The following is an 8,615-nucleotide window of genomic DNA, read 5'->3' on the forward strand; positions in this document are numbered from 1 at the left end:
GAGCTGCCCAGTTTCAAGTGAACTCCCATGGGAGTGAGGTTACACACTCCTAAAGCTCCTAGCTGGAGAGTCTGACTCAGAGGACACAAAGCAGGTGCTGTCATGACACGCCTCTTCGCCAGATCGTTTATTGCCATCCTGGGAGAAAAGGGCCCAGCTCCTGCACAGCAGCACAGACCAAGATGAGGTTTCTGTTACGGGACACAGACCTCTGGCGATTCTGTGCTGCCCACAATCCACAGGGGGCCATGGGAAACAAAGTATAAATTAGAACATCCCTGAGACTGCTCTCAGTTACACCAGGGGACTGAACCGGCCTGTGCCCCAGAATATGGAAGACACAAACATGGCTTCTTCCCACACCTTTCATCCTGAGATAAACACAGGAGCAGATTGCAGAGGAGAATCAGGGGGCCCTTATCTCCTGGGAGATTTTGTCAAGGGACCCCTCCCTCCCCCGACCCACATTTCTCTGTCACTCCCAAAGCCACAGCTGTCACGAGCTGGGTGTTTACAAGGAGGAGAAAACAGGACCCAATGGTTGCTGTTGCCTGTGAACCTTCCTGCTAGTTTAAACTTTCCATGACAATATTTACTCCCCCGGCTCCTGTGGAATGATGTGATTGCTAGGTGACACGGTTTGTACCTCTGTCAGAAATGGGCCACGTCCTATGACAGCAGCAGGAAGAACTGGGGTGACCAATCTCTGCTGCAACAGGACATTAGGAGAGTGACCTCTCGACTCCACGTGCTGATGGAGAGTCGTCCCGAGTCCCTCCCAGGGAGTAGTGGGCTGGCTGCGTTGCAAGGGGAAGAGTCGCTCCCATGTCAGTGTGTGATCTCGGCCCCTTTTTCAAGAGGCAGGGCGAATGCTGCATGGCTAGAGAAGGGAGCCAGCTAATGGCAGCCCTTCAGACCCTGTCCTGACACTCGGTTGGCCAGATTCCCCCACTGCCTGCCCCTCCTGTGGTCCCTTACAGCAGTGCCAAGTGGGGGTAGAATGATGTACATGATAATGCAGGAGCAAGGGGGTGCGGAGTCAGGCCCTCTGAGTCCCATTTTGTTACGCCATTTCCACACGGTTCCTCCCTCCCATTCACACTGCAACTCTCTCTTCCTCCGGCTCCCCACCCACCCCTAGTGCTCTCCCTGGGAAGTCAGGGGTGGAGCCAGGGGCTGGAGTGGAGAGGAAAGCCGCCGCGGGTTTCTCCCTGCAGGAATTGGGATGAACATTCGCTTTGGTTTTGATCCTCCATAGGTGGTTCATATGACTCAGCAAACTCCATCAACCACCCTGGTTCCCTCTAGCCCCATGACTCGGCTGTACAGGAGTGGGAATTCCACATGACCTGAATGCCAATCCTGCAGTCATTTCAGCCACCCTAGGGGCTGGCCTCTGGTTTGCTCACACGTTATACAGAACTTCCTGGTCCGTGGTGCATTGCTGGGATTTTGCTGATTCACAAGAACTGTAGAGCACAGCTGAGCGGGGGGTTTTGTTTTGTTTTTTTGTTTTTGTTTTTTAAAAAAATAATAATAATGTATATACAAAATGGCTTTTGGACCAAACAATTTCATGGAAAATTTTAACTTTGTTTGAAGTTTTCTGTTTTTTCCTTAAGAAACTGGAAACCAAATATTTGTCAGTGAAAACTGTCAGTCTTCATTAAAAATTGCCAGGTTGCAGTTTTTGGAAACCAAAAATTTCATCAAAAACAGTTTTTGAAATGGAAGAATGTGAGCGGGACGTGACTTTTTAATTCCTAGTTTGAAATCCCCACCTCAAATGGCATTTTTTTTACCCAGCTCTTAGCTGTAGTAGAGAAGCCCAGAACTTTGCCCATGACAATCCCCCTGCGTTCCAGCCACTGCCCAAACAGGGTGCTGCGACAGGTGACCAGCATGCAGTTTTCCGAGCTAAGATGCACTGTAATGAGAACAAAGCACCTTGCGTTGTCGGTTGGAAAATGGGCTTCAAACACCTGCAGATCCCGCGTGGTGCAGGAATCAGTGATGCCACGAGCTGCAGGGCTGTGGGGATTCGGCTTCTCTGTGCACTGGGTGGTTCCTTCTGGACACTGATCCCAGCACCTATGACCTGTCCATGACTTTTACTAAAAATACCCCAACTAAATCTTAGGTGCTGGGGAGGGGAGGGGCGCGTCTGTGGATGGTGCTGTTCTGGGGGGCGGTTTTGGGGGGATGCTGCTGCTCCTGGGGGGCCAGCGGCCCGGGGCGCCACTGCTGCTCCCAGACCACTGCTCTGGGGCCCGGGATCAGTTGCCTGGGGCTGCCTGAGCAGCAGCCAGTGCGGTTGGCCCTGGGGCCACCCCAGCTGCTCGGGGGGCCCTGGGGTCAGCCACCCGGGTTGCTGCAGAAGTCACGGAGGTCCCTGAAAGTCTCGGAATCCATGACCTCGGTGAAAGACTTGCAGCCTTAGAGATAGCCAAAGCCTTCAGCTTCTCTTCAGTGTGTAATTTGGCTGACGGGCAGGTTATTGGTTCTTAGGCTGCATTGCCATAGAGAGCAGTAATTGAGTATCTTCATTCAGTGAATGTTTCTCTGACTTAGCTGGAAGCCACACAACCACAGGCTGTGATCTTATCCGTTCTGTGATCATATCAGCTCTGGCAAAAACTGGCATGGACAGTCCTTGGCGGAGAGAGTACCAGGAAAGCGCAGGGTATCTGAAGAAGTGGGACTGGTGATTCAGTGTCACTCTTTCCACTGAGTCAGTGCCCAAGCAACCCCTACCAAGGAGACGTCTTTTCCCAGGATGTAGACAATTCACTCCCTTAAGACTCAGAACCAGACCTCTCGTGGTCACTGAAGGTCCCGTGGCACTTTCTGGAAGAGTTGGGGGGTTAGCCAAGATTCCCTGGTCAAATTCCACTAGGTAACTACATCCTGCATTTGCTCAATCCCTTCTGCAGTTTTAGTTGTACCAAGTTCCTGTCTTCAGCTGTTATGTAGCTCTGACCCAACAGGGCCCGTGAGAGCTAAGCTGTCCCTCACCTGCTGAGATCTGACCCAAGAGGACTTGCTTTCCTACATGTCCCCTCTATCAGTTTTTATGGTGCTGCTGCATTTGTCCCCTAAGTGCAATCATTGGCATGGCAGGTTTCCTGCTCTGAGTGGTGGAGGTGAACATCAAAGGAATTAACACCTACTCTCTGAAGCCATTGTCTTTAGTTCCCGCAGCCAAAGCCTGACTGACCTTTCTAATTACTGTTTAGTACTTGTTAGTCAGCAGCATAATAACCACCAAACCCACAGAGAGAGATATGTAACATTCAAAAATTAATACAGTCATCTCCCATGTCCTTGCCTGTTGCCATTTCACAGACATCTAGAGTGGCAGCAGATAGGATGGGTTATTAGGCACACAGCAGTTTTTCCATCTGCCTAAATTCTTTCTGTGTTGTAACATAAAGAAAATAAAGATGAAATTCTCTTGTGTTTGTTGACCTATGGAAGGGCTTTCCTAAATATTGACTTAAAGTGCAGTCACTCCATAAGCCATTATTATTAATGATGAAAATCAGGGCTGCTGGATGTCTGTGTGGGCCCCTGGCACAACCAGCCTCTAGCGGCAGGGCACAATTTCCTAGTCTTTAATGCCAGAAGGGACCATGATGACTATTCAGCTGGACCTCTCCCACTGCACGGGTGGAGAACCTCCACACATACACCCCGTCATAGAATCATAGAATATCAGGGTTGGAAGGGATCTCAGGAGGTATCTAGTCCAACCCCCTGCTCAAAGCAGGACCAATTCCCAGCTAAATCATCCCAGCCAGGGCTTTGTCAAGCCAGGCCTTAAAAACCTCTAAGGAAGGAGATTCCACCACCTCCCTAGGTAACCCATTCCAGTGCTTCACCACCCTCCTAGTGAAATAGTGTTTCCTAATATCCAACCTAGACCTCCCCCACTGCAACTTGAGACCATTGCTCCTTGTTCTGTCATCTGCCACCACTGAGAACAGCCGAGCTCCATCCTCTTTGGAACCCCACTTCAGGTAGTTGAAGGCTGCTATCAAATCCCCCCTCACTCGTCTCTTCTGCAGACTAAATAAGTCCAGTTCCCCCAGCCTCTCCTTGTAAGTCATGTGCCCCAGCCCCCTAATCATTTTCATTGCCCTCTGCCGGACTCTCTCCAATTTGTCCACATCCTTTCTGTAGTGGGGGGCCCGAAACTGGACGCAAAACTCCAGATGTGGCCTCACCAGTGCCAAATAGAGGGGAATAATCATTTCCCTCGATCTGCTGGCAACGCTCCTACTAATGCAGCCCAATTTGCCGTTAGCCTTCTTGGCAACAAGGGCACACTGTTGACTCATATCCAGCTTCTCATCCACTGTAATCCCCAAGTCCTTTTCTGCAGAACTGCCGCTTAGTCAATTGGTCCCCAGCCTGTAGCAGTGCATGGGATTCTTCCGTTCAAAGTGCAGAACACTGCACTTGTCCTTGTTGAACCTCATTTGCCCAATCCTCCAATTTGTCTAGGTCCCTCTGGACCCTATCCCTACCCTCCAGCGTATCTACCTCTCCCCCCAGATTAGTGTCATACGCAAACTTGCTGAGAGTGCAATCCATCCCATCATCTAGATCATTAATGAAGATGTGGAACAAAACCGGCCCCAGGACAGACCCCTCGGGCACTCCGCTTGATACCAGCTGCCAACTAGACATCGAGCTGTTAAGCCCGACAATCTAGCCAGCTTTCTATCTATCTTACAGTCCATTCATCCAATCCATACTTCTTTAACTTGCTGGCAAGAATACTGTGGAAGATCGTATCAAAAGCTTTGCTAAAGACAAGGTATATCACATCCCCTACCCAGGGGAACCCCCACTTTCCCCATATCCACAGAGCCAGTTATCTCATCATAGACAGCAATCAGATTAGTCAGGCATGATTTGCCTTTGGTGAATCCATGCTGACTGTTCCTGATCACCTTCCTCTCCTCCAAGTGCTTCAGAATGGATTCCTTGAGGACCTGCTCCATGATTTTTCCAGGGACTGAGGTGAGGCTGACCAGCCTGTAGTTCCCCGGATTCTCCTTCTTCCCTTTTTAAAAGATGGGCACTACATTTGCCTTTTTCCAATCGTCCGGGACCTCCCCCGATCACTACGAGTTTTCAAAGATAACGGCCAATGGCTCTGCAGTCACATCAGTCAATTTCCTTAGCACTTTCAGATGCATTAGATCTGGACCCATCTGGACTTGTGCATGTCCAACTTTTCTAAATAGTCCTTAACCTGCTTTGGCCTTCCTGATTACACCCCTGCATGCTTGAGCAATATTTTTATACTCCTCCCTAGTCATTTGTCTGAGTTTCCACTTCTTGTAAGCTTCCTTTTTGTGTTTAAGCTCACCAAAGATTTCTCTGTGAAGCCAAGCGGGTCGCCTGCCATATTTGCTATTCTTCCTGCTTCAGAAGTCTCTCAATCATCATCCTTCTCCACCCACACATTCCCGCCTAAACCCCCACACAGCTTTGCCATGTCACCTGGGGTGAGGGAAGTGAGTCCTGTGGAGTGAGAGGGAACCCAGGGTCTGTGTCAGTTCTGAGAATGCATTTGTGGAGGGAGCAGATTCCTGTTTGGTGGGAGGGACGGGGGAGGCCGCCGAGGTGCGCAATGCAGGGGGATGCAGCTCCACTCACTCAGGCACGCTGAAGTTGTTGGGGTTACTAGGCCTGCCTGAGCCAGAGTTCTTCCATGTTTAAACTCTGTCCTTACATGTTTACACATTCCAATTCCTGCCCTTGGCTTTTGAGGCCGATTAGAGTTAAACAGCCAGTTAGCAATTACGACCTTGCTCAAACCAGGTACCAAACGATAATGATGAGGTTTGCATGTTTCTAGCTGGGGAAGGGGTAATAAACTAAGGGTAAACAGAACCAAATAACTGTTTAGGGAGAAGTTACTAACAAGCTAGAATTATAGCCCTAGAATGATTTAATTGCTTAAATGTATAAACATGCCTTCGGTAGAGAGGGGAGGGGGAGTAGAGGGGGGGATGGTAGAGAGGGGGAGGAGGGGGCTTAGTTGTAAAATGTATAAAGAAGAGAGAAACTGTTTTTGCTGGTGTGCTTGATCTGAGACTTGCCTGTCTCCTTGCACCACTTTGAGATCTCAAATAGGCTTTGATTGTTTCTCCACCCCGGTATGTTTATTGGCGCGAAGCACTCCGGGCAACGAACCCCACTGTTGCTGTCCTCGGGCCCCTGTGCCGGCAACAAAGTCAGCAGAACACAACTTGTTCTCCACACCATGTGGCACCAGGACATGCACCGCTAGCATTTTACTCAGTCCCTGGTGCAGACCTGGGGCCCCTGCAGCAGCAGCTCCTGACAACAGTGTATTGGCATCATAAATGGGTGAAGGTGCAGGCCCAGGTAATGAACAGCTGCCTACGTGGGAAGGAAATTAACACTAGCTCCTTTCCAGCACTCATCGCAGAAGCTGCTTGCCGTAGTGTCCTTTATTGGGGGTTTGTCACACATTCTAAAGGTCAGCATTGCACCTGCTGATCACACTGGGCTGGGTGCTGCAGGCATCCGATATGTCAGCTGCAAATGCAGCCCACGCCCTGCAAGGGTTCTCATGCCCTTCCCCTCTCCCATGTGACTGGACTGGATGTCGTGATAATGAGGCTGAATGCCTGCTCTGGCCGTTACTGCATTTCAGACACTGTCTGATGAGGCGGATGGATGTAGAGTACATGCACGTTTGTCTTTCCTGTGCCATCGTGACTCTGCGGTTCATTTTGTTTTGCCGCCCCTATATTTGTTGTTTTCACGTTCTGTTGTTTGTGCAGAGCTGGAGGGGGCTCGTCAGGCCTGGTGTATGCTTGTACAACACCAGTGAATTTGCACATGCGTGTACCAGATCTGAATTTGGCCTGTCCATGTGTCTGCCAGCACTTGGGTTCCCTTTCACCTCACCCGTTGCCTCGGAGAATGATTTACAGACTCACCTTGGGGCAACTCCAAGAATGATTTTTACAAAGCCAAATAAGGAAACAAAGAGTCACACAAAACTCTTTAACCAACTTCATCCCCAGCACCTTTCTGTGCGACCTGCGGACTCCTCACAGTTTGTTCACTTTCCCCAGCTGCATTTTCACATGCTAACATGGCTGTGTAACCAACACATTAGTAACATAAATAGCCTTGAGCAACAGCCATCCAACTCGGCAGTGAGCGCTGCAGGGTCAGGCTCCCCGATGCATTCTCTGGGACCGACGGTATTTACAAAAGGACAAGAGGAAGGCTTAGCTTCCCACAGCTCTAGCGGCTGCTGCATCACCCTGCGAACAGCCAGCACGAAACAAAACCTCAAGCCAGAGCAGTAACTTCCCCAGCTTCCTCAGCAGGTATTATTGCAAAGCCCATGCTGTGCGATGCCCATTTAGACCCCAACCGTGCGCACCTGGAGTCATCCTGGGCAAACTCCTCTGCTGCACGGACATTTCGTTAAAGAGATGGAGGCACCTGGTTCTGGTGAGACAAGGGGGCCCACAGTGGGAAAATGAGTCGTCCCAATTAAACAAAACAGTCCCCAGGGCGGGCAGGGGGCAACTCAATGGACTCCACTGAAAATGTGACAACAGGGAATATATTTTTGCACTTCTGCTTCTAGGATGTTTTTACAGTGCTGAGCGGCAGCACCATCCCGTAACTTGGCATTTCACTGTCAGACTCAGTCCCTGCGTGGTCCTCTTGGGACCCGTTGTTACGTTGTGTGGGGAGAGGGATGGAGCGGGGGTCAGACTCAGAGGTGCTCGGGAGAGTTGCACGTTGGTTCTCATTGCTATTAGTTCTCTTGCTGTGGCGCCCCAGGGTCCCAGTCAGGGATCGGGGCCCCAGTGCAGCAGGCACTGAACAGACTGCCTGGCCGGAGAGCTCACAATACAACAGATGAACGTACAGACAAATGGGGGGACAAGTAACAGCAGAGCCTGGTGCCAGCCAACAATTCTGGCTCTTCTTCATCCATAGTGGAACCTGCTTCCTGGCCTGTCATGTCTGACTTCAGCACAGAGGGTCTTCTGGGACAGACGCAGCTGGGGCAGGAGAGAGCTCAGCAGAGCACAGAGCTCACCCAGCTCCTGCTCTTGTGTCTGCGACAGAACAGGCGTCAGTCGGATATGCAGGTGACAGCAGCGTGGGGCTGGCCCCCACGTACCCATGCGCTGGGCCTGCTCCCCGGGACCAGCGCATCGGCCCACACCTCTCCCCAGCACTGATGTTTTTAGCTTTTTGATATTTTGATGGAATCTTGAGCCAAGCCAAACTTTCCCCTGGCTTCCTAGTTTTAATCTTTTAACTGGGGTGAATCTGAGCAAAGGAAAAACGTAGGGTGCGGCTTTGGGAAAATCTCTGAGTAATGAGAATTGCTTGGGCAGTTATAACAGGAGTGGACACTGAGCCCTGGCCAATGCTCTGCAGTGCCTCGCTCACCCTGACAGCAGCACTGCCCAGAGCTAGCATGGACCACGAGCTCATTCAAGCTCACAAAACACCCCACAAGCAGCAAAAATTCCTCCAGTGGAACCACACAGTGATGAAGTGACATGCCCAAGGCCAAGAGTGAGTCAGTGGCA

This window comes from Chrysemys picta, chromosome 16, assembly GCF_011386835.1.
Source record: "Chrysemys picta bellii isolate R12L10 chromosome 16, ASM1138683v2, whole genome shotgun sequence".
Classification (NCBI taxonomy): Eukaryota; Metazoa; Chordata; order Testudines; family Emydidae; genus Chrysemys; species Chrysemys picta.